The sequence below is a fragment of the Salvelinus namaycush genome, chromosome 1, assembly GCF_016432855.1.
Source record: "Salvelinus namaycush isolate Seneca chromosome 1, SaNama_1.0, whole genome shotgun sequence".
NCBI lineage: Eukaryota > Metazoa > Chordata > Actinopteri > Salmoniformes > Salmonidae > Salvelinus > Salvelinus namaycush.
Genome location: NC_052307.1, coordinates 77,329,039 through 77,355,017, shown reverse-complemented (window position 1 = coordinate 77,355,017; position 25,979 = coordinate 77,329,039).

The following is a 25,979-nucleotide window of genomic DNA, read 5'->3' as shown; positions in this document are numbered from 1 at the left end:
AACAGTGTAAAATAAAGTTCACTTGAACTTACACTTGAAATCCCAGAGCTGCATCCATTCTATAAAACGTAGTGATGTTTTGAGTTGACTTTACGTGTGGTATCTTCGCTGATTCTTTGCTGAGGCGCTCTCTCAACCTAATTTCCCTGACACATTCATAGCACATGTTTTGGATCTGCTTGCATTGTTGTGTCGGTGGCCATGTAAACTGGAGTGGAACGGGGCCCAAAGAGAGGAAGAAAAACTGTGCCTCCCAATCTGCCCATCTGTGAGAGGGGAGAAGACACAGTGACACTCCACTGTCGACTCTTTAAACTTTGGCCCCCACCCTCGCCTCTCCTCATCTGTCCAGACAGTCACACTCCATGCTGGCACATCATTTACTATCGCTCCAAATGCCCTCATTAATTTATCGTCCCCAGTGAAACCTCATATACCAGTCACTGACATTTATTTTATTTTTCTAATTAAATATAATTTTGAAGCTCTTTAAATCCAGCTTCATCCAAATACACGATCTAATTTTTTCATTTGCTTTTGTACATGATATAAGACATCAAGTCAATAATTTATTAAATTACTTTTCCCATTCATTTCCTTCTATCTATAATTGATCTCTTCAGTCGAAATTCTGTTGTTACTCTTACTCAGCCAGACTGAGGAGAGGCTGCGTGACATCACTGTGAACACTGAACTGCCAGCTCCCCTACTGCAGCCCCCCTCACACAGACACACTCCATTATTCTGGACCTCTGTTTGTATGGCAGGGTTAGGGATGGGCCTGGGGCCTGATTTTGACAGGGTGGTCAAATGCAATGGATCTACCCCTCTACCAATGTTACTCTTTAGGATATGAAAACACATTGGAAGACATCTTCTATAAACTCTGAGGTGTAAATATGGACAGTGGACCTTTGTGTAAAGCCAAACCTTGGACTCCAGGAAGAGTAGCTGCTGCTTTTTCAGTAGCTAATGGGGATCCTAATAAAATAAAATACTTTTTCAAGCATACTGCAAAATTCCTAAATGGACACATCATATTAGATACTTTCTCTCCTCTGATTTCACTGGTATTGTCATGCCAACGTATATAAATATGAATAAAGAGGGTTCAGTATTGATGTTGCTGCTAGACACTTTTATTAAGTGCTCCAATCCAAAAAAAGACACACAATTATCTACAGTTGAAGTCGGGAAGTTTACATACACTTAGGTTGGAGACATTAAAACTTGTTTTTCAACCACTCCACCAATTTCTTGTTAAGAAACTATAGTTTTGGCAAGTCGGTTAGGACATCTACTTTGTGCATGACACAAGTAATTTTTCCAACAATTGTTTACAGACAGATTATTTCACTTATAATACACTGTATCACAATTCCAGTGGGTCAGAAGTTTACATACACTAAGTTGACTGTGCCTTTAAACAGCTTGGAAAATTCCAGAAAATTATGTCATGGCTTTAGAAGCTTCTGATAGGCTAATTGACATAATTTGAGTCAATTGTAGGTGTACCTGTGGATGTATTTCAAGTCCTACCTTCAAACTCAGTGCCTCTTTGCTTGACATCATGGGAAAATCAAAAGAAATCAGACAAGACCTCAGAAAAAAATGGTCTGGTTCATCCTTGGGAGCAATTTCCAAACGGCTGAAGGTACCACGTTCATCTGTACCAACAATAGTATGCAAGTATAAACACCATGGGACGACGCAACCGTCATACCGCTCAGGAAGGAGACGCGTTCTGTCTCCTAGAGATGAACGTACTTTGGTGCGAAAAGTGCAAATCAATCCCAGAACAACAGCAAAGGACCTTGTGAAGATGCTGGAGGAAACAGGTACAAAAGTATCTATATCCACAGTAAAACGAGGCCTATATCGACATAACCTGAAAGGCCACTCAGCAAGGAAGAAGCCACTACTCCAAAACCGCCATAAAAAAGCCAGACTACGGTTTGCAACTGCACATGGGGACAAAGATTGTACTTTTTGGAGAAATGTCCTCTGTTCTGATGAAAAAAATATATAACTGTTTGGCCACCATAATAACCATCGTTATGTTTGGAGGAAAAAGGGGGAGGCTTGCAAGCCGAAGAACACCATCCCAACCGTGAAGCACGGGGGTGGCACCATCATGTTGTGGGGGTGCTTTGCTGCAGGAGGGACTGGTGCACTTCACAAAATAGATGGCATCATGAGGGAGGAAAATTATGTGGATATATTGAAGCAACATCTCAAGTCATCAGTCAGGAAGTTAAAGCTTGAATGCAAATGGGTGTTCCAAGTGGACAATGACCCCAAGCATACTTCCAAAGTTGTGGCAAAATGGCTTAAGGACAGCAAAGTCAAGGTATTGGAGTGGCCATCACAAAGCCCTGACCTCAATCCTATAGAACATTTGTGGGCAGAACTGAGCGTGTGCGAGCAAGGAGGCCTACAAACCTGACTCAGTTACACCAGCTCTGTCAGGAGGAATGGGCCAAAATTCACCCAACTTATTGTGGGAAGCTTGTGGAAGGCTACCCGAAACGTTTGACCCAAATTAAACAATTTAAAGACAATGCTACCAAATACTAATTGAGTGTATGTAAACTTCTGACCCACTGGGAATGTGATGAAAGAAATAAAAGCTGAAAGAAATAATTCTCTCAACTATTATTCTGACATTTGACATTCTTAAAATAAAGTGGTGATCCTAACTGACCTAAGACAGGGAATTTTTACTAGGATTAAATGTCAGGAATTGTGAAAAACTGAGTTTAAATGTATTTGGCTAAGGTGTATGTAAACTTCAACTGTATTTTGGGTAATGACTCAATCTGGCTGATGGAAAAGGAGGGGGGTTGTTTTCTATCCACATAGCTTCTCCCATTTTCTGCCCCAATTGAGACCCTTCAGTTGAGAGTGCACGGAGACAATGTAAGGGAGAAATATCAGGAAAAAATAACCTGGGTTGTGAACAACAGCGATGAGTATTAAGCTCTGCCCTGATCCTCTAAGCATTCTCAGCAGCCAGCTTTCAATAACAGCTGTGTAGAAAAGAGAGAGAGAGAGAGAGAGAGAGAGAGAGAGAGAGAGAGAGAGAGAGAGAGAGAGAGAGAGAGAGAGAGAGAGAGCCTCTGCAAATTGGGCCATAATTAAATGCTTACAAAATTCCATGCTTAGCTCATTTTAAAATTCAAGTGCTTCTTTGAAGCAATTTCCTTTCTTTAATTACAATTTCCTGTCTAGTTTGACATTTACAATGCAATCTTCTGGAACGTGTTTGTGATTTATTATTCCTGCCTCTATCACAATGTCAGTCGGAGGAAATGAGTTTATCAAATAAGAACTCAAATTATTATGGCCTTTGACCAATAAAGCTGGCTCATTATTTCAGGCCGGAGAAAAGATGAACATTTCTGACAACCAAATAGAGGGGGGATCAGTGAGGGAAAGTGATTGTTAAATTTTCTCAAATAAAGTGCCTTTTTTAATAAGAAAATGGAAAGTAGGGGATATAAAGCAATCTCTTCCAGGAGAAAAAGAGAGAGTTGTTTGATGGTATTCAAGTTCTCTGAATGTGAATGTCTCTGTGGTTCTCACTACAGCTGCTCCACATCTGTAATCTCAGAGAGATCCGACAATGCCTGGATGTTGTGGGAACTGAACACAGAGGTTCTTAGCTCCTAAAACAATCGTCCCATGTATCCCCCCAGCCAGTGAAACAATGGAGGTTCTTGAGGGATGCAGGCATCTCCGATTCCCTTGGGTTCAATCTGACTAACATTAATATTTGCCAAGGTTCTGAATATCAAACAATATCTTTGTCTGAGATAATATCCTCCCTTCATCTGAGACTCACTGTGAAGGCCTGAATCAAGGATCAGGAATGATCTCAGCCTTCATCCTCTCTTCACCAGCAACATCAAACCTTCTCCTCAGATAGGCCTAATGACATTCCCTGCCACATTCACTATAGTTGTAAGAGATCTGAGCTCAGCTCCCCATAATGTGTTACAAATCTCTTCACAGGTGTTAAATTATATCAAGAATTATCCCTGAAAAATATTATCTCTTAAATACAGTAAGTGAAGCTTTCCCATGGTGGATATCCGTAGGAATAACCCATTTTCATTAAAGACAATTTCTTCTCTAAATAAAGAATAGAGTAGGAATTGCCAGTATTTCCTATTACTTCATGTGGATGTGGATTGTCATCATGCAAAGTGCATGTAAGAAACAAACAGGTGCGCTGATTTTCATACTAATCAAAGTGGTCTCTCTCTGAGTCGCTCTGGTAATGCAGTTTCCTGTGGACTTCCCTCACTCTGGACTATGGCTCATGTTTTAACGCCACACACATCCATCACCAGCCTAAGAATCATATCAATACTCGCCCATTTTCCCATTTGTAGGAGGATGAGTAGATCAATTAATTTAAAGAGCGCCGGGACCAGACATCCGTTTGAGAGATTATAACATATATTGGCTTCTTGTCTGATGGAAGGCTGAGGGTTTATTAAGTCAATGGAATCCTTAATCAATAGGTAAACTTCAGGTAGCCCTCTTAGTTAGGGCTGGGCCCAGCTGACTTCCTACTGCACATCACAACCATGCAGTGAAACTAAAATGCTCTGCATGTCTCACAGCGTGCTCAAAAGTTATTACTTTAATTTGCCATAATGCACCGTGTACGTTCCTATGACGACGATGGATTCTGATGTGTGATTGTCTCTGGTTTCATCTTCTAGTAGAACATGGTCAACTATCGTTCTCTTTGAAGGACACTGATTCAAAATAGAAACAAAGACAGATACAGAAACATGAAGTCCTCTCTGTGAAGGATAATGACAACTGCTGGGTTTCACAGGCCTCAATCAACCAAGTCTATGTAAATCACACAACATATATTTTCCTTCCATCTCTCCTCTACCACATTCTAACCCAATGCCACATTCCCCCTGTGATTCTTGAGTGTCACTTGTGTCCACCTGAATTATTGTTTGTGTGTAATGCGGAGGAAGGGAGCTGCGCTAAGCCCAGCATGCAGAGGGAAGTGGCCATGCCCCCCTGATTGATTGTTAAGTGTTGTCCAGGAGCCCATCGCCAGGCTCCACTTAACGGCCTGCACCGCAGAAAGCAATCAGTGGATGTTACTGAGAGTCTCGTGGGGACGGCCGCAGCCATGATTGATCTTCAGCGGACCTCTGTGGATGTCTGAGAGAGCTGGGCTACGCTGCAGCCCGCCGTCCCTCCATCCGGCCACAGTGGGTCCAGAGAAGCACACCCTCAACCAAATGATAGTACAGAGCAGCACAGCATGTCTCCACTGATGCCTGGGATTCCCATACTCTGATTAGAACTCATAGAACCTAAAATGAGTGTGTTTCAGAGAAGCAGTGTGAATGACTGTGGTGTCTAGGAGTATTATTGGTCTTGTACTGCCATACTTGTCCTTGTGGATGTATGTCTCCAGGCACTGTACCTGAAGGCACACGCGACACACACACACACACACACACACACACACACACACACACACACACACACACACACACACACACACACACACACACACACACACACACACACACACACACACACACACACACACACACACACACACACACACCCCGGCTCTCCAGCGGAGTGTCATAGTGTTCAGTGACCACAATGTGTGTTGTTAGTCTCATTACAGAGGGTTCAAAGGGACATGGGCTTCATAGCAGCAGGGACACACTCTGGCCCGCAGAGAAATGGCTCCTCTTCTAATCTCAAAGGTCACGTTTGGTCATTCAAATACAAAACTGCATTTCATCACGGCAACCCCGATAACCCTGGGAGATTTCTCCGGCCTGTTGTTTTAGGTTAGGTCACTGTACTATAGTGGGGCAGCTAAAGTGAACTAAAGCTTAGTAGAGGACATATCTGACCTGTACCACAAAACATGTCCTTCAGCAATGTCATGCTTGAGAGAAAAGGGAAACATTATATAAGGGTTGATCATATCTGGGGTTTGACTTCAAAATCAATATACTCCATGTCCATGAGTCGTTAAATTGAGAATGTGGTAACAACATATGTAGCTACTTCATTTCCAAACATACATTTTCAACAGCGGCTATCAGGCTGGAATGAGGTCAGCATACCATAGAGCATGCTCTTTGACTCTCCAAACAGATCATCGCACTGAATTACTCCACTACAAAGTCTACTACTGTTGGATCACATGATTTTCTTTGCATGGTTCTATGCTAGCCAAGTGAATGGCTGGTATTTGAGAAGAGAAGTGCAGCATGGTCTTATGCTGCCCAGTTTCTGTGTGCCCTGGAAGGATACCTAATATACACAACCTCTATCCTAAACAATGGCCCCAGGTCAGGGGTTAAGCAGGGCAGAGGTAGAGGGGAACAGGAACAAGATAAAACCTAGGGACTTCCCCCTCATATGCTTATTCTAGAATAAGACTGTTAAACAACAAAGAAAGGAACGGAGATGCACCGAAGCATAGGCGATGGTGAACACATTCATGTTGGGGAGAAAACCCATTACATTCACTATGACAATTTAGTTTTTAGTTTACAATCATGTGAGAGATCCATGGGATAATAACACTTGTGGTAATAATAGCAGAAATGCTAACAGCAGTTCCTCAGGATCCCAGCAGCTGTTCTGCACTCTATATTGGCCTGTTCTTCAACGAGAGAGAGAGAAAAAACTACCTAGATGAGAATTTTGTGCTTCAGTGGCTATTGAAAGATGAGGCAATAAACTGCTAAACTTGAGTAATCACACACTCCCCGAGGAATGCCTCAAATGGGGATGGTCAAAAACCTTGAAATTCGAGCCCCTCGCACACGGCCTGGGCTTTAACATTTGATGAGATTCATTATTGTCGGGAGCTGAATACAAGTGTCTTCTCATTACAGAACCCTCCATTAAAAGGTCCCACCAGTGTGCATTTCCATGGTGGAACGGCAATGGGATTAAAATCTCAATTCACCCCAGTCAATTCTCCAGTAACAAGATTTCATTAAATGCAGGCAGGGAGGAAAATGGACTCGAAAGCACTGAAACAGCTGGAGTATAAATTATAAAAATGAGCTTTCTGCTAACTGAACACACCTTCAGCTTGCAGATGCATTATTATTTAATGTTCAGAAGAGCTGGTTTTATGTAAATTGGAGTCTTCCTTTCTCTCTTGTCCTCTTCTCAATGCCAGGTACTTCGAAACCATGCACAGGGAGATTATGCAAACCAATTAACATATGAAAATAACCTATTAATATACTGTCTGTGAACTGTATCCAATCAGTTCCTTTTCACTGGCGTGTGTACAAAACAATTAAAATTAAAATTATACTGCTCTTCCTTAACATATTCTGCAGCAAATGGAATCAGTAAGCAAATGCTGACAAAAGTTTTACAGGCTTGTGTTCTTCCTTAAAGGCACACCGACTATTTACATGAGCCCATGCTAATAAATTCCCGCCTTTGTTTCTCCCTAATGATGTGTGCATTTCAAACAAAGCAGTGAGATCCATACAGGTAGCAGATGTTAATGAATGACTTACATTATGCTGTCCACTAATTATTGACGTACCATAAATAAAACACAAGACAATCAATTAGTGCAGGACTTGTGTTTGTAAGTCATGGGCAGCAAGTTCCTCCAGGCCAAAGCTTTGCTACATGGGGTCTCTTCAGGGTGTAATTTTGAAATGGGCAGAGAGAGTTCAGATAAATCACATTTCGAATGTTGTTACTAAAAGCTCTTCAGGCAATCCGTTTTTACTCGCAAGGATTACAAGTAAATTAATACCTATGCAATTTCAACCCGAGAGGAGAGCAAAACATTAGTGTAGAGCTGAAATTCATTTTCCATGAGCGCATGTTAGACAAAAGAAACAGACAGGCAATCATCACTGCTTTTTAGTAGGGCAAAAAGCCCTTCCCTTCCAATTCATACACAGATCCTCCAGGTTCCCAGTCACCAACTGACTGACACATCACACTTGATTTTGACCAGAGCAGGAGAAATCAATGCATTAACACTGCATGTAGAAGGTACTAACTGAATGATCCTAGCATTATGCTGCCTATGGCCTGGCCCTATCTGCCTAGTTTGATGCATAATTAATGCAATTTACATTTTAACACAGGCTCCAAAGTAAACTGATTAGTAGATCGTTATCTGATAATGTCCTGAGAAGACCCGCATGTCACGTGCATGCAGGCAGAGAGACAGGATTACACATGACAAGGTTGGCCTCCCAGGAACACAGACAGACAGAGAGTTGCCTCAGCCCCAGCCTCAGCATCAGCCCCATCCCTGTAGCCACAGCCCCATGCAGCCCCAGCCTCATGCAGCCTCAGCCCTAGCTCCACCTGCCTGGCCTGGCCTGCCCAGGAGGATATACACCAGGGAGAGTCCTCCCTTCAGATGTAAATGACTGTCATTCAGGTTTGCCAGTGTAACAATTCTGTCTAACAGGATCCATCTTTATTCTTTAGTGTCAAGGACCTTCAAACAGATCATACAAATAAGAGTGGAAACCTTAATGATAAATCTATGGGGTATAACTATAGATGGAAGAGGAAGTGAGACACCTCAGTCACTTTTTTTTCTGGTTCAATGAAAGTCAATGAACTAAGTAGGTCAGACCCAGCTGCTATTGCACTGGTGTCTATCGGAGACACACCCAGTTAAATAGACTGGAATTGACAAACAAAAAAAATTCAATGGTAAACGGCCAGAGAGAACTGTCCTAATTTATCCACCATCTTTGGTATGACTAAGCCTGCCTGCTTGCCTCCATTTTGTTTTCAGACCTGAGATCACATGGTACATTTCTTCAAGAAAATTCATGAATGCATAAAGTTTGGAGAGCAATTACTCATCAGAGACGTTTTAGCATTCAGTCTGGCATCCAAATAAAAATCTTTAAAGTATTTCTAGTCCGTCAAATGTCTTTTATCTCCGTCCCGGCAGAGTTCCCTCTTTTTCATGGGACAAATTAGTCCTCCAAAAGATGACAGAAGCCCTTTAAAAAGTGCAACAGAGTTGCAGTCCCATGATGCAATGCTCCCAGTGGTTACATCTGCTCCATTCTTTCATCTCTCTCTATTGTTAGGCGGGAGCTGTCACATTAGGAGAAGAATCATGGCTCCTTCCCACCCCCAAGTCCCCCTTTTCTCCCATTCCAGCAGTTGGCAGGGTGGCAGGCCCATACAAAGGAGCATGCACCAGGAGCACAGAGGGGAGCACCGTTAGAGGGAAAACAGTTTGGGAATTAAGGTCATTAATTTTCCACTTTCAAGGGCTGCCACACAGACAGAGATAAAGTCAGCATAAATATTCTGCCCAAGTTTCTCCTGTTTTTCTCCTCTCCCCTTTTTCATTGGCAGCCCATTTATCTCCATGCTGTCAATTAGAGGCAAAAGCAAAGAACTAATTAGGAACTGTGCAATTTTAATTAGCTGTTTTGATAATTAAACTAATTGGTTCCCTTGTGTTTCTGCAATGTGCACCGAGTACTTTTTTGATATCTGGGCTGCAGATTTCCCATCCGTTGGTTAATTAGTCACTTTTGCATTAAAAAGGAGCCTTTCTTAATAGCCTTAATTTGCAGTTGAAAAGAGAATCTACCGTCAATAATTTGTGTAATTGGTAACCGTTTGATTGTAATTTAGAGGCACGGCCGGACAGCTCGGCATGTCTAATTCCTAATGACTGGGATTAAAGTTGGATTAAATGTTTGGGAAAGGGATTCTCTCTCCCCTACCCCCACTCCTCAAATGACACCTCATCTATTTTAGATTGGTTCCTAAATTCTAAATGAGTAGGTGTACAGAGGTTCTTACTCACTGTGTTTTACTGCTGGCACTGTCAGTGTGAGAGTCACGTTACCACTCAATGTGCCCATACTGTGTGAATTCCTTCCCCGACAATCTTCTCCCAGCTTTAGAGCTCCCAGGACAAAGTGGAATGTGGCTTTAAGTGTTCTCAGGGACTGCAGAGTGAATTCAAAACATCCTCAAAGACAAGTTTGTGTGTAAGAATCAAGTGACAATATACAATGTTCAGCCACTAGGAGGAGCTGCACCTTAACTCTCTTCAGAGACCAAAACAAATGTGGGTTATTATGATTCTGTTAAAATGTTTATTTGAATTACGTGCATTTCTCAAACGTGATAAAGTATAGCAACTGCAACATACAGTGTCAGTGAACAAATCAGTTCAACATCTCACCAAAACACCTCATTCACTAACACCTGCTGGAGTAAGTAAACCCAGCCTTCCCCTGGAGGCCCCAGGGAAAAGGGGATCTATTTACAGCATATGACTTTTGTATTTTATACCTTAAGTGTCTTTCTATGAGTTGATCGAGCATACAACCTCCGCAACATATCAGTAACCAATCCATACGGAGATGATGAGAGCAGAAGGATGATGATGATCTAAAAGGAGGTAGGCCTACAGTAGGTTTCACAATCTTCTCCCAATCTTAAACATGATGTAGCTAACCTCTTTACTGCTTTACTGAACAAGAGAAAAACACATTCTGGATGCGCTGGAAGTGTTTTGATTAAAAAACTGTTCATCCCACCTAGACAATTTCAAATCAAGGGCCGGGCCTTTAAAACCACACCCCTGAAGCCTTACCCCATCACACATAAAAGGAGAGCACTCTCCATTGAGGCCACCCGGTAAACTAAATACCATGTTTGATATGAGGTTTTAATCTGCTTAGCCATTCTGAACTAGAGAATGGCTCATCCTCTCTCTGAAACCTCCATCCAATGGTGGTGTGCCTGAGGACGAACGGGAACACAACACTGCTCCTCTATCTGATTAGGTGGGGTTAATTACAGAGCAATGTTTTGTAGTGGCTGCATGTGAGCTGCCGGTAAATAGATGGGGCCCGGCTAATGCACATTCAGAAATGAATTTTAATTAACTCTGTATCTGAGAAGCGAGCCACTCAGGGGCTTGTTCCCAGCCATCACTGACCCTGCTGTTGGCGCTGGAGTAGGAAGAGTCTGCACCGTAGCCCCGTAGCCCCCCCCCCGTAGCCCCCCGGAACAGAGGAAACAATAGAGTGCTCCATCGCCAGGTGACCATTATTACATGGGGAAACATGATCTGTGTCATAGCACAAATGCAAGTCATTCATAGGAGAGCTTAATCAGGGGAGAGCTGTGGCATATGGGCCTGTGCCTGACATGTCCTTCATGCCTCCATCTCCTGATTAACGCCAAAGTGGGAGCTGAACCTACCTGCCAGTCACATATGGCTGTGTCCCAAATGGCACCCTATTCCCATCCCAAATGGCACCCTATTCCCTACATAGCGCACTACTTTTCTGGTCAACAGTAGCACATATAGGGATTATCAAATCAAATCACATTTCATTTGTCACATGCGCCGAATACAACAGGTGTAGGTAGACCTTACTGTGAAATGCTTACTTACAAGCCCTTAACCAACAACGCAGTTTTAAGAAAATAGAATTAAGAAAATATTTACTAAATAAACTAAAGTATAGTGTGCCATTTGGGATGTACAATGGTCTCAGCAGCAGCCTCATTGTCTATCAGTGTATCAGAGTTACGTTACTTGTCATGTTTTGTTTTTGTGTGGACCCCAGGAAGAATAGTTGCTGCTTCAGCAAAAGCTAATGGGGATCTGAATAAACCAATAAACCAATCCACCATGGTCAGTCAGTGGGAATCATTTCAGCAGTAGCCTGACCACAACACTGTGTCGTTACGCAGTACTAATATCTTAACATGGAAACACATGTACAGTTAGTGTGACGTGGTAAATAGTTGTATCATTCCAGTCTCTTCATCTCTCTCTCTCTGTCACACACACATACAGACTAATAACATTCTTATTTCTCCGTCTTTCTGAATGCTCTTTTTATAGTGATGTGTTTCCACATTCAAATGTCAAATGGTTATTTGAAGTCAAACGCCGATGACAGGGAACCATGTTTTTCCTTTCGTTCCCTTTTTTGTGTGATTGGATTAATTATGTGTCATTCACTTTTGCTAGAGGTCAGCAAACATACATTCTCGGTCATAAGTCATCAATCTATATGACTGCGAAGATGGAAAGTCAAGCATGTCAACCAGGGAGCCAGTGAGAGAGGGATCAGGCCATTGATTTCAGGGGCAATGCAATATCTCCCTGTGTTCACTACAATCTAGAGCTCTGTGGAGGAAAACCACTGTAGAATTCATAAGAGCCATGTAATATCTGTAATACATGATTATGTGAGTGAAGTTGATGAAACACAATCCATCTCAAACACACACATTACAGGATCATTTCCACACAATGTAATTTAAATATAGCTATGGGCTTCCAATAAAGGTACACACCACAAACCATCCACTACGTTATCACATTCAACGTGCTTTACCACGTCATTTTCACTGTAGATCACTTCTATTTCACCTATAAGGATAGAAGGCATTGTAGGCTTCCCAAATCATATCAGATACTGCAGGTGGTCAAGCTATAATGGGTATAACATTTCCCATCAGTAATAAATTACATTGTAATAAAACAAAAAGTTAAGGCAGACTGAGCATAAACCGCAGGCAGTTAAAGCCTGCTGACAATTCAGTATTGTTTTAGCATACTCCACTCTAAATGGATAATCTTGGTTGGATCGCCCCCTTAATTGGTTACCAGTCTCCGCAATGCAAGTGAAAGTACTGCTATTTGAGGTTCCACCATTAAGCAGTAGCAACACTTTCTTTTTGGCAATAACAGCCAACAATTAAATTAGCAGATTCGAAACTGAACCTCCTATCTACCCACTTATCAAAACGCAGCCCATCTGTTGTGCTGTCTCTTATAAAATGACTGTTTATCTATGTATGATAAGTGGGTCTGGACCACACACTAATCACGCAGTTATATTCCCAGAAATATCCAGATAAATACAATAAGATATGCTATTTCTATTCTATCCTGAAAATAATGGAGAGGGGAAACAATAAATAATATGCACGTGTCGTGCGCAATATGTAAAACCTGCATTGTAAAACTGTCTGTTTGTCTCTGTCTCTCTCTTGCTCTTTCCCGTTCTCTCTCTCTGTCTCTCTCAAACACACTCACACACACGCGCACGCAAGCACGGACATACACAGACACACGCACGCTGGCACCCTCAGTCACACACGCACGCACACTGACGCATGCACACGCACTCACAGACAGACCAATCACATCCAAGTGCGCACACCACACACACCGGGACACACGCACGCACACTTTCCCTTAGCTGTGCTTTTGTGTTTTGTCAGAATTAATGAGAAAAGTTCCCTTGCCCTAGGGGTAATTAGTGTCCTTGGAGTTAAATAAGCTAATACTTAGACACCTCTGGCACAAGCAATTATGTTTGTGTATTGAATAATTGATTCAAAGAGGGGGGAAGGGCTGCTAATCAGATCTGAGCATAATGAATTGATTTAATTAACAGGGGAATCTGAGGGTCTCTGGGAACTGCGCGCACTTTATCCGTAGCAGGAGCGGGCGCAGCACATAAATTGGAGAGAAAGGCAGTGTGAGTATGCTTTTAGCAGTTGTCAGGTCTGGAATTGGATTTCTTGAATATAGTTACAGTTTCGGAGCAAATGAGAACGGGGGGAGAATTTCTCTGTCGTCTAGTCTAAGCGTTTGATACGAGTACAGTTACATATTCAGTAGATTTTACTGCTTTCCATTCTTTGTTTGCGTATGGCATTTACGAAGACCAACCAACATTGTTTTACGGGTGTAAATTGCAGTTGCAGTTTAGTCCGGAGAGGCAATTTTCTGTGTTTAGCAAGAACAAACTGAGCGCGGGCACCGCTCTTTCTTTCACGGATACATTATATTATCAATTGCCTAGAATAACATTCAAACGCGTGTTCATGTTACAAAGGTTTCCGTTACTAACGCAGATACAAGCCAAGCGTTCGTGAATTTTCAGCTTTCTGAACACATAAGGACGATTCGGTCGCTGTTTCAAAGCTCATTTCTAAGAGAAGCCTTGCGCACACCGACTGGTGAAGCCTGCTGGAGCCGAGAACGGATCGTCTGGAGCCGGACTTCTCGTTCCTCAGGACGATGGTGTTGGACAAGGAAGAGAGTGAGTAACACCCCCGACGATGGGTATTTCATCTGGATGTCACATTGGAACAGTGTTGTTTTTGTACTAGGTAGATAACCCAGCCTACCTCAGGATATAAATTAACTCACATTCCCCGTCTACGAAAGACAGGTCTAGTAGACTTTATTTGGATACCCGGTAATAATTATTTGCGGTTTTTTTGTCGTGAAGAACCTTGCTATTTTACTTCAACATCCATTAGAAGTTCTCAGCACGCACATACACATACGCCTATTTTATTGCTCACAGACTACATGTCTTCTGCAATTTGGAGCTTTGTGTTTATAAATGACTGTTAACATGATGGGCATTTCAACCGTAGCAACACAACACGGCTGTAACATGGTCCCGCTTTCTCTCTGCCTAAAGTGCTCCTCGCATCCTCTGAAGTTACCGAAGCAGCTCTTTGACATCAGCACAGGATGGGAGATGCAATTCGAGTGATTTTAACTTGATTGCAAATTTTGGATAGCACCATGCAATAGGGATGGCAGTTTCCTTTCCTAATGCAATACCTGTCTATTTTGAAATAGGCTATGTAGGTTAATGAGCAAGTAATCCCATACAATTTTACTTTAGAACAAACCTGTCTCTCTTGGCGTCCTATTTTGTGTGTAAGTTGATATTTAGTAGTATATTTCATAGAATGCATAGAAAAATATTAAGCTAACCAAAAACCTCAAACTTGGAAGAAACTGTTGTGAAACTGGATCACTTAACTTCTGTTATCAGTTTGTGTAGAACAAACTACTTTGGATAGCACTTATATCACTTGTGTAGCTGATCTGTGGTGAGGTCTGTATTGTTAATAGGTAGGCTACTTAATACCTTCTCTCACAGCCTTCTAGGACCGAAAATAGGCTATTCTGGTCATATCTCAGAGAATACTGTCATCACACATTTGGTTTTAGCCAGAGGCTTTCCCCCCAAAAGTAATGGCTTGCATTTGCGACCCATTATTTATGTTTGAAAATTGATATTTCATATCTCTTAGCCGAGCATCCTTTCACTTACCCATCTAAAAACCAATAAAGGGATTGCAGTAGAAACATAAATTGGTCTGTCTAGCTGAATCTATGTTGTGCTAATGTACCCAGATTAACTCAACTGTAAATTGTCTCCTTTAGATGTCTGTCTTACTAAAAGTTCCCTATATGATTCATGATTCAGATGCTTTTAACAACTATTGGCTAAGCAATATGGTAAATGTATAAGGTGATGCAAATGGCATTAGTGGGAAAGGATGCACAGGAGCATGTAATGCAGTCAATACTACATTAACTACTGATGCCCAATTACAGAACCAGGGAGAGTGGCTTTTAGGAGCATTAGGACTTGCAGAAAAGCTGAGATCACCTGCTGCTCATTGCCTAAAAGCTTCACCCTTTGCTTGCTGGGGCCGACAAACTGCGCTGGCATTTTGGTGGGGATGGGGGGGGGTGCTTGGATCTGTGCTTTCCCATAGCTAGAGCAGGCTGTTAGTGATCCATTGGCTCAGAGACATTGCCTGCATTTTACAGTGTCCATACTAAAGCCATTTGGCCTACTGTGCATAAGAGGCAAGTGTGTGTGTGTGTGTGTGTGTGTGTGTGTGTGTGTGTGTGTGTGTGTGTGTGTGTGTGTGTGTGTGTGTGTGTGTGTGTGTGTGTGTGTGTGTGTGTGTGTGTGTGTGTGTGTGTGTGTGTGTGTGTGTGTGTGCAGTTCAGCATACTTCTTAAATTCTGCATATATTAGCCTACAGTAATGTGATAAGACCACCATGCAGCTTTTAAGATCTTGTTTTTTGCCTTGAATCACATAAATTGGAGACTTATTCTCATGAGGGCATTTTTTCTTAGGGAAAAAAGAACACAGATGTTGAGTCTGACAGCCTAAGTTTTATTGAAACACTTTGGCTTTAACAGTGCTGAACTTGTGAATATGTGTGAAGTCTCTAGGAGGTCTGATGCCTCACAACGATCTAGGGAAATAACCAGACAGCTCTCTCTCTTCTAGAGAAAAGCTAATCTTGTTTCCAACTTTTCAAATCTCTTTTGAGAAAGTAGGATACAAATCAATTCCCTCTCCACCTATTTTTAAACACTCACACATTTTACATTCATGTTTTGACCTACTACAAGGCTCAACTTCACATTGACTTCCAGCTCCAGTGTAATAACTGGTTACTTAGCGTTGTAATGGAATTGATTGGATTAAAGGTCTTTACCGTGTGTGTGTGTGTGTGTTAGCATTAAATGTGAAAACAGTGATGGACTGGAACCACCTGCTCATATCACTAACATGTATACCAAGTGGGTCATGAATATCAACTAGGCTTTCTGTCCACCTCAGACATTCTGTTCCTAGCTAACTATACCCCCCCTCCCCATAAAACTGTATTGACAGATTAACCCAGTCTGAAAATATAGTACATCTGGTATTCTGAAGATGTGCAGTGTGGAAGCACCACATCCTGAAATGACTTAATATGGATGTCTCTAGAAATGAATGGCACCACCTTCCCCAAATATTCCAGGTGAACATTTTATTTTTGCCCTCTAATATAAAGTTTCCAATTGACTTCTAATTCTAGTGGAAAAGAGCAATTCAGCCATTTATTTCCTTCAAGGTATTAGGAACTATCAGCTGCAGCAGAAATAATTGGGTCCTCATTGTCGACATGTCTTTGGCTGATCATTCGCACCACTGGGCTTTCTAAGAACCTGGGCTGAAGAGAACCTCCAATCCTAAAACCTGATGATAAATTCTTGGTTACCTTTGCACTTTAATTTACGACCCCGTGAGAAGCCTGTCCAATGAAATGTGTACATTCATAAAGCAATGTTTCAAATGAATACAGAGACGTGATCTGTCGGCTACTGTAATAAAACTTGGGCTTCAGGCACTGATTTTTATTTTGAAATAATAAGAATTGCTTCATTCTTTACCGGAGTTACCATGGTAATTCTGTCTTGTAGCTATGTTATATTGATTTAGAAAGTGGACAGTAATATTTCTTTTCTGTTATTCCCTTTCTGCGGTTTGATTTCTAATTTCCAGTTGGAGATTACTTTCATACATTTCTTAAGTCGTTTTGCTTTTTTTCCTCAAATGTAATTTTCTCTCTTATATTTGCTATTTTCTCAGCTTATTGGCTTGTTCTTACTCTAAATTAAACTTGCCAATTTCAAATATTGAAATTGCATCGGTATCCTTTGCCCTGGGCTCTGAACAATGTTACAAGTTATTTCAACATTTCATATTGTGTGGTCACATCTAGTTATTAAGATGGTTTATCATGCCACCTGCTTTCTTATTGGAACACATCTCTTCTCTTTCACTTGAATACCTTCCCAGTCCAGTGGGGATATCACTGACGTATCAGTGGACAACTGTCTGATAAACCTTGCTTGGTCAAATATGTCTTGCCATTCTACTATTGTAAACCTGAATGATTCGTTATTATCACTAATGGAAGACATGTTTTGCAATGTCTCATATGGACAAACAGGCCATGTACAATTTACAAAGGGATATAATATCATTCATACAACAGTTATAACTCAATTACAATGTATGAACTCCAATGTGACGTAGGCATGGAAAACATACCACACATTCACACCTCTCACTCACTACTTGTGCCCTCTACGCTCTATGCATACACTCCTATACTGCCATAACTGTTCTCTCTATCTGTTCAATATGCAACATGACACTTCAACAAAAATATTCACATCCAACATGCTGAATTTGATGTCAGTAAATTAATTTCACAATTTTAAACAGTGAGTGCTTGATTCAGTGTGATCTACTATGATCTTGCATACACACAGTTCTCACCAGACCCAATGATGTCTCCCACCCCAAACCAGATCCCTATCAGAATTGAGTGTTTCACATCAGTGACTGTAGAAGATGCATATAATTTCCCATAATTTCAGTGGAGCTCAAAGGGCTGAATGGGGACTGAAAGACACATGTAAGCAAGATACTAGTGTACCCACCTTCCTCTGGTGCAAATGGCTGCTCTCATCAGAGAGGCACACTAACTCAATGATGCACTCCTGAGCTCTTCGAGCATCCTTTTATCATATCCAGAGGCCACATGCTCTCACGTTATATTACAACTTCTCACAACTAAGATCCATTTTCCCTATGCATCATGGGAGAAAGACTGACGAAGACTGTTTCCGTTGTCATTAGAAATTCTTCTCAACCTGCACTTCACAACATCCACCTGTTTTATTCAAAATAGTGCGTGGAGGGGGGGGGGGGTGCAAAATGATGTCAGTAAACACGGAATTCTCTAAAGCTCCAAGGATGCCTACTCCAACGTTACACAGAAAACCTTTTAGATGAATGATCATTTTAGACCAACTTTTATGACATCTCAAAACAACCTTATCTCTCACCTTGAGACCTGAGATGAATGCAGACATGCTCAGCATTCAGACATAGCGATCCTATTAAATTACAAGAAGGGCTATGTCATAAGTTCCAGGATGGGGTGAAAATGACAGCCATATTGATCAGGGAGAAATCCAAACCAGTCTAATTGGAATGAATGCCAGTAGAAGCAGAATCCAGATTTTACTTATGCAGGAAAATAAAAGTAAGGCGTGATGTATCAGAAGTTGTGATAAGGAATTATTGTCAACCTAAAATATTGTCATATAATTATGAAGTTTGTATGGGTTTTATACCACATTTATGTAAAAAAAAAAAATCTCTAAAATACAGTGTACAAAACATTAGGAACACCTTCCTAATAGTGCGTTGCACACCCTTTTGCCCTCGACAGCCTCAATTTGTCGGGGTATGGACTTTGCAAGGTGTGAAAGCATTCCACTGGGATGCTGGCCTATGTTGACTCCAATGCTTCCCACAGTTGTGTCAAGTTGGCTGGATATCCTCTGGGTGGTGAACATTCTTGATACACACAGGAAACTCTTGAGCGTGAAAAACCCAGCAGCTCTGCAGTTCTTGACACACTCAAACCGGTGCGCCTGGCACCTACCAAAGGCACTTAAATATTTTGTCTTGCCCATTCACCCTCTGAATGGCACACATACACAATCCGTGTCTGAATTGTCTCCAAGTCTTAAAAATCCTTCTTTAACCTGTCTCCTCCCCTTCATCTACACTGATTTGAAGTGGATTTAACAAGTGACATCAATAAGGGATCATAGCTTTCACCTGGATTCACCTTGTCAGTCTGTCATGGAAAAAGCAGGTGTTCCTAATGTTTTGTACACTCAAGTGTAAATAGTAACAGACCATAATTGTCTTTATTTTAGTTTTCCTGGATAGCTGTCACGTTCCTGACCTGTTTTCCTTTGTCATGTATTTGTTTTAGTTGGTCAGGGCGTGAGTTGGGTGGGTTGGTCTAGGTTTGATTTTCTATGTTGGGATTTTGTGTTCGGCCTGGTATGATTCTCAATCAGAGACAGCTGTGAATCGTTGTCCCTGATTGAGAATCATACTAAGGCAGCCAGGGTTTCACTTGTGTTTTGTGGGTGTTTGTTCCTGTGTCAGTGTTTGGGCCACACAGGACTGTTTCAGGTTAGTCACGTTTGTTGGGTTTTGTAATTTGTAGTGTTTGTTGTTTTTCCATTAAAACATGAATACTTACCACTCCGCATCTTGGTCCGATCCATGCTCCTCCTCGTCTGAGGAGGAGAACGACTACGACAGCCGTTACAATAGCTGTGAAGGCTATTATATGATACAATATCAGTACTTGTTGCATTTACATCTTGTCTAAGTCCCATCAACTGATTTCAACCAGTGTATGGCTGTGGATGGACTGCATTGTTTGAATGGAATGTTGGCATAATGGCAGTTAATTTGAGAAATGTAAGGAATCATTCCTCTAAAACTGGAAGGCTGGCTTGCTAGCTAACAAACATACAGTGCAGATAAATTCATTATTTTACACTATCTTATCACAGCGCTGGCAAACCATGGTTGACCAATTCCCTTACCAAAATGGTTGACCTTTATCCCATCATAAGAATGTTCATGTCCATTCCGGTTTTGTAAATCCTAATTCTAAGACCGAGGTAATGCAGACACGCTCATTGTTCAGAGGTAATGCCCCAGTCATACATGCATTAGAACGGTCTCTCTCTGACTCACACCCATAACCTTACTGACCTTTGATTCATACACAAGTAGTGTTCTTCTGCTTCACATTGTGGTCTTTTGAAATCTCTGTGATGGTGTCTCAAGTAGCCCTGCAGCAGGAGCCTAATAGTACATACTGTGTATGCTCTACTGAGAGGCTATACAGTTCCATATTGATGATTTTACAGTTGGTGGTTTTTAATTGACTTTCTCTGGTCTTTAAAGTATATACTATTCTCCTGACTCGTCTGGTTATAGCAGGAATCACTCACTCACTGCAAGGCTGAGCTGCCTTGTCTGAGGTGGACTGCTCTTGCACAGATATACACGGTCATTGAGACGCATACATACTTCATTACGAAAACCCACATCTCTCTGCCATGCTAAAGCCGGTTGTTACACTCTTCTCCATGACATTACAGCTCTTCTCACATGTATTTATTGACCTATTTGCCTCGTCTCCCTTCCCATCCTCTCTCTGGTTTCACTTGGTCATTCTGCAGTGTTCATTTCAGGCACTATTTAACTTTGAAAAGACAGCGCCGATATCATCTTGTTCTCTACGTTTAAATTTGGCTCTAAAAGAGTTTGATCGTGAAGCTTGTGATATGTTTCCAATACATTGGTTTTGTGTGTTAAGTTTACTGGTAAATTATGTCTTGTATTGTCACTGCAACAATCTCTCTCTCTCGCTCGCTCGCTCCCCCCCCTGGACTTTACAGTAACAGGTTGTTAGTTCACAATGCAGTGAAAAGGATTCGAAATAGGATTTGAAAGATATTTAGACATACAAAAGGAATGCTGTTTTGTTGAATGTTTAAATGAGCTAGTGATTGCTGTAAAGAATAATTTATGTGGGAATTGAATACTGCGGCATAATTGTACCAGTCTGTTTGTGCATGCACATTTCCATTTTGAAACAAATTGATCTGCCGTTATGCCTATTAACTGCAAGACCTTGTATAATCCCTCCTGAAATAGTCCCATGATACGTATTGGTTCATGTTGTTTACTTGCTGTAGATGGAAGTGTGTGTGTTTTGCTCAGTAGGGGTAGAGGCCTTTGGAGGCACTCATTAACTCAAATGTATTTCTCTCTTCCAGGGAGATCTCAGTTTTCCTAGGAAGCTGCTTGGGATTATTGAACCCTGGGTGGAGTGTGTGTTGGTGTTCGCATGTGTGGTGACTCAATTATGGCTCAGGTACTGCTTCTCAGTTGAGGATGTGAGTTCAAGTTGCCATTCTGATGAGGGAGGTGCTTTAATGTTTTGGGACATTTTAGCTTCTGAAAACGGTAACCCTTCAGACGTGCTCCTTTAAAGGTGTTGCTGTACTGATACCATTTTCATAATGAAAGATGTGCAGCACTTTTGGCTGCCTCACATTTTAGGTCAATTCTGAAGGATAAGGAGGAGGCATGCAGTGAGTAGAGGACAGGCTAAAGAACAACCACTTCCAACAGAAGTACTTAAGATCTTAAAGACAGATATCCTTTTATTTTCTGTTCAGGCAACTAAAGCTTTTTCACTTTCAAGTACTCTCAAATAAAGGCTGTGATACTAATCGTTTTAAATATAAAGCCTATAAGTGACTATTGTTGGCCAACAAATGTCACATAAATGTATTCAGGTCAAGCACATAAACTCTACAGTACACCAGTCTACAAAGAAATGGAGGGCAATGCCACTTAAAACACAACAGAGACAAAATAGCAAACAGCATAGAGTGCTGTCCATTAAATGAGAGGCAACTTGCTGAGAACCAACAATCTCCGATTGGTTGACCTTCAATAAATCAAATGTTGAATAACTAATTAAAGGCTGTGATTGCAGGTTTATTTTCCCCTCCTGATAGCGGGGAGATTGGGCAGCGGGTATTGAAGTTGAGGATTTAATCATTGCTGACAATGAGTTTGCCTACACAACCACAGTTTGATCCATTAGACGCGAGTGGCAGCTGAGATCCATGCACACTTACTATTGTGGTCAGCTTTAATTGAAATTGGTAACTGAGTGTGGAACATAATAACCCCCTGCGTCCATTCACGTACACACATACACGGATACACACATACACATGCTCGCGCACACACCCATCCCCTCTTGCATGCAAGGTTTTTCTGTCCCCATCACACCAACATGTGACAGATTCCCCTGGACTAGTCAACCCAATGATGGAGTAGCCATTTCATTTAACCCAAGAGTTCTGCTAGGGTTTTAAAAATGGCATTGAAGAATAAAGACCAGAATGGCAGGCGTAACACATCTAAGACGTCGACTGTGATGAAACAACATTGCCTATTATAAAGACATCTGGAGAAGCTAATATCTTGACTCAATAACTCCTACAGTATTCCTAGCCTGCGAACACACCACTGCAGTAGGTCAAGGGCCCTGCCTAATGCAAACCCTATCATCAGTGTGTGAACTGTCAATGGCGACCACCCTGGCTTGGTTCCCCTTACAATCCCGGGGCCTTTGAGGCACTACTCTCCTGTCGCGCATCCAACCTGCCACATTATTGACCCCATAAGGAGACAGAACCCTGGTGTAGGAGAGAGTGCTGCCTAAATGACGTTGGAGGCCTGTTCCCCCAAACAACTGCCCCCTGTGGCGTATTCTCATTATTCAACATTAAACGCCCCACATGGCTCACCACAGTGTGGGGTTCTTTTTTCCCTCCATTTTCGACTCACCGCGGACCCTGAATGGCACACCTGTCTCCTGGCATATCCTTTGAAATAATAAGTGTGCTGTAATTGCAGGGGAGTGGGGATTTCATACATCACTTCCTGACCTTGGGAGTGACACAAACTTTAGAGGCTACATGTATGCCTCCTGAATGCATTTTTAATGTGGGCTAAAATGTGTTTGGGCATTATTCCGTGCCGGATGGCGGAAAGCGTCTGTGACAGTGCTAATGGTTACATTTTGCCAGGAATCATGAAGTGGCAGATACGATTGTCCCCTTTATCAAACTCTGAAAAGATCTGGTTGGAGAATAGATGGATTTATCGCCTTATTCAAATGCTAATGCAATCGGTGAAAAAATGAATTGAATTCACACATATGAAGATGCATTCATTATCCGGGTTATTGACAGCTTCGCTGGCAGTCACCCTAATGGAACTGTGGTGAAGTAGTTGGCTCAGAGCTAGCCTGAAAGAGGCTCAGTTAGCAGATTAACTTACATTGAGTTAGGCTAGTTCTCTGAATCTGCTAACAGAGGGTGAGTTAGCATGCTAAAAGAGGTTGATTTAGCAGCAGGCTAATCGGGGAAAGGAGGATACCTAGTCAGTTGTACAACTGAATGCATTCAACCAAAATGTGTCTTCTGCATTTAACCCAACACCTCTGAATTAGAGAGGTGGGGGTGGGCTGCCTTAATCAACATACATGTCATCAGCACTTGGGGATCAGTTGTTGGGGGTTAACTGCCTTGCTCAAGGGCAGAACGACAGATTTTTCAACCTTGCCAGCTTAGGGATTCAAACCAACGACCTTTCAGTTACTGGTCCAACGCTCTTAACCACTAGGCTACCTGCCGCCTTTCAGAGGTAGCGTATCAAGGTAGCTTCTAGAGGTTGAGTTAGCAGCAGGCTCAGAGAGCTAGCCTAACTAAGCACTAAAAACAAACTGACACTGCAGGCCCTCAACAGAACCGGCCTAACAACAGTTTATTGGCTGGATACAAGGTCAGACACCTCCCCCTCTTCTCTCTCTCCAATTGTTCCCCTGATCTTTCTTCTTCAGAAGTTCTTGGAGCTAACCCTGCATAACGAGGGTTAGGAGCGATGGGCGTTTCTCTATTTTATTCTCGCTCTCTTTTGTGTGAGGGCTGTCGACAGCTCACCTTCCAAAGCTGTAATCTCACCATGCTTGCGAACAACCAAGTGTTGGAACAAGTTGCCTTCTGTAATAACTTGGAAACCCTGCCAGTTTCTCATCTCAAAATAAGCAGTAATGAATTTAATTAGAAAGCTGTTGCATATCTCTGATACATTTATTTTTTAATTAACCCCATGTGAATACATTTAAAATAATAGGGGGTGAAAGTGTGGGAAAAAACACCCTAATGAAGTTATCTGTTAATTGGGATTGTTTCTGCAGCCAAACCACAGTGAGTTGGGGCCACCAGGAGCTAACAAATCGTGCTGTAAGCATCCCTGCCTACACAGAAAAGGGCCCATGCTGACTTCAAGTGTAAGAAATGCACCTCTGACGTGATGGAAATGACCGGCGGCCTGGAGAAAAGGCAGCCCTGTTCCAGGCCACTCTACTGAGACTCCCTACGCCGCGCTTGAAGCCAGGCCAGTGTTATTGCAGCCCTAATGCGGTCGCCTCATTTGGAGCGGATCAGGAGTAATTATGGTGGGGAAAGTGGCTGCCGATCACGGGGGTCAGGACACTTGTAACGTGAAAAGAGCAATTATTTCAGGAGACAAAACTCTCCCTTATCCCGGGCAGGGCCAGGGTCAATGCAAGGGACGGCTGGGCTCCGTTTCACCGGGGCTTATTAGCCGCAGCAAGCTGCAAAGTTTGCCAGAGTGCATCTCGTTAATGAACAGTCCCCTCCTCATCGGCACCAGGCCCTGCTCTACCCCACTTACCGGGGCTGTTAATTATGTCATAATCAGAGCATGCAAGCCCAGCAAGCACTTCTCACAGACCCAAGCATTCATAACACAACCGTCTGGAAATGTGGCTGTACTGTAGTATACTGTAAGAGATCACACCCAGACAGAACCCACAGGACTAGTCTAAAACATGCTGAATATAAAACCGTGTCATTGACTGCATTGGCCTGTGAACGACTAATGCATGTGTTTATTCTGTCTTGGAGCAATATGCTCCAACTGCGGAGGGTAATATGAATCCTACAAAGTCTTGATTATGCTTATCATTTTGAATGCACTCATTTGTCTCCTTTCAGCTGGCCTATATTCCAGCTGATATTATGACCAGATGTCTTGTGTTTTGTCTTGGCAATAGAGGAGAATTGGTGTCTACAGGCTCAATTACAGTAATGATGTGAGCTGATTGAAAGGGGCTGATTCATGCAGACAATGGCAGGACATCTGCCTGCGATCCCCATTAACCTCCATGGCGGCTGCCTCGGCCCTGTCTGGGACAACATTCTATTCTGGATTGCCATGGCCACAGCGTTTACAGTGAGAGAGGGAACACAAAAGCCTGGGTTTACAGCTTCAGCCTCTTCCAAGCCACTGCAATATTCACCGGAAATTCTACTTGAGCAACGCCACCACTGGTTAAGGAGCTCAAATGGTTAGGCTACACCAACAGAACTGAACATTGCTTTTACCAACCCAGAATCTAGGATTTAATTTTGCCCACTCAACATAGTAGAAAGAAATGCCTAGTAATAAACACTAGATTATAATGACTGAATTGAAATGCTGTCCAAGAGAGCATGGTTCATTTTCCCATAGAGTTGATCTGTTAGGTGGTTTCTAAAGCCTATCATATCCTTATTGAGCAATGCTTAAACGGGAATCAGTGTATAGATTCATAGTGCCTGATTTAATGTGTGTCTGTCTGATGTCTTCTGCAGGAGTCAGTGAGTCACAGAGGAGATGATGAACACCGTTGTTTCACTTGAATGCAGTTGTTAGTAATGTAGCATGTCATTTCTAGGGGCATCTCTCAGCGTCTGTCATTGCGGTTACCAGTCTCTTATTTACTGCAGTGAGCTGAGAGCA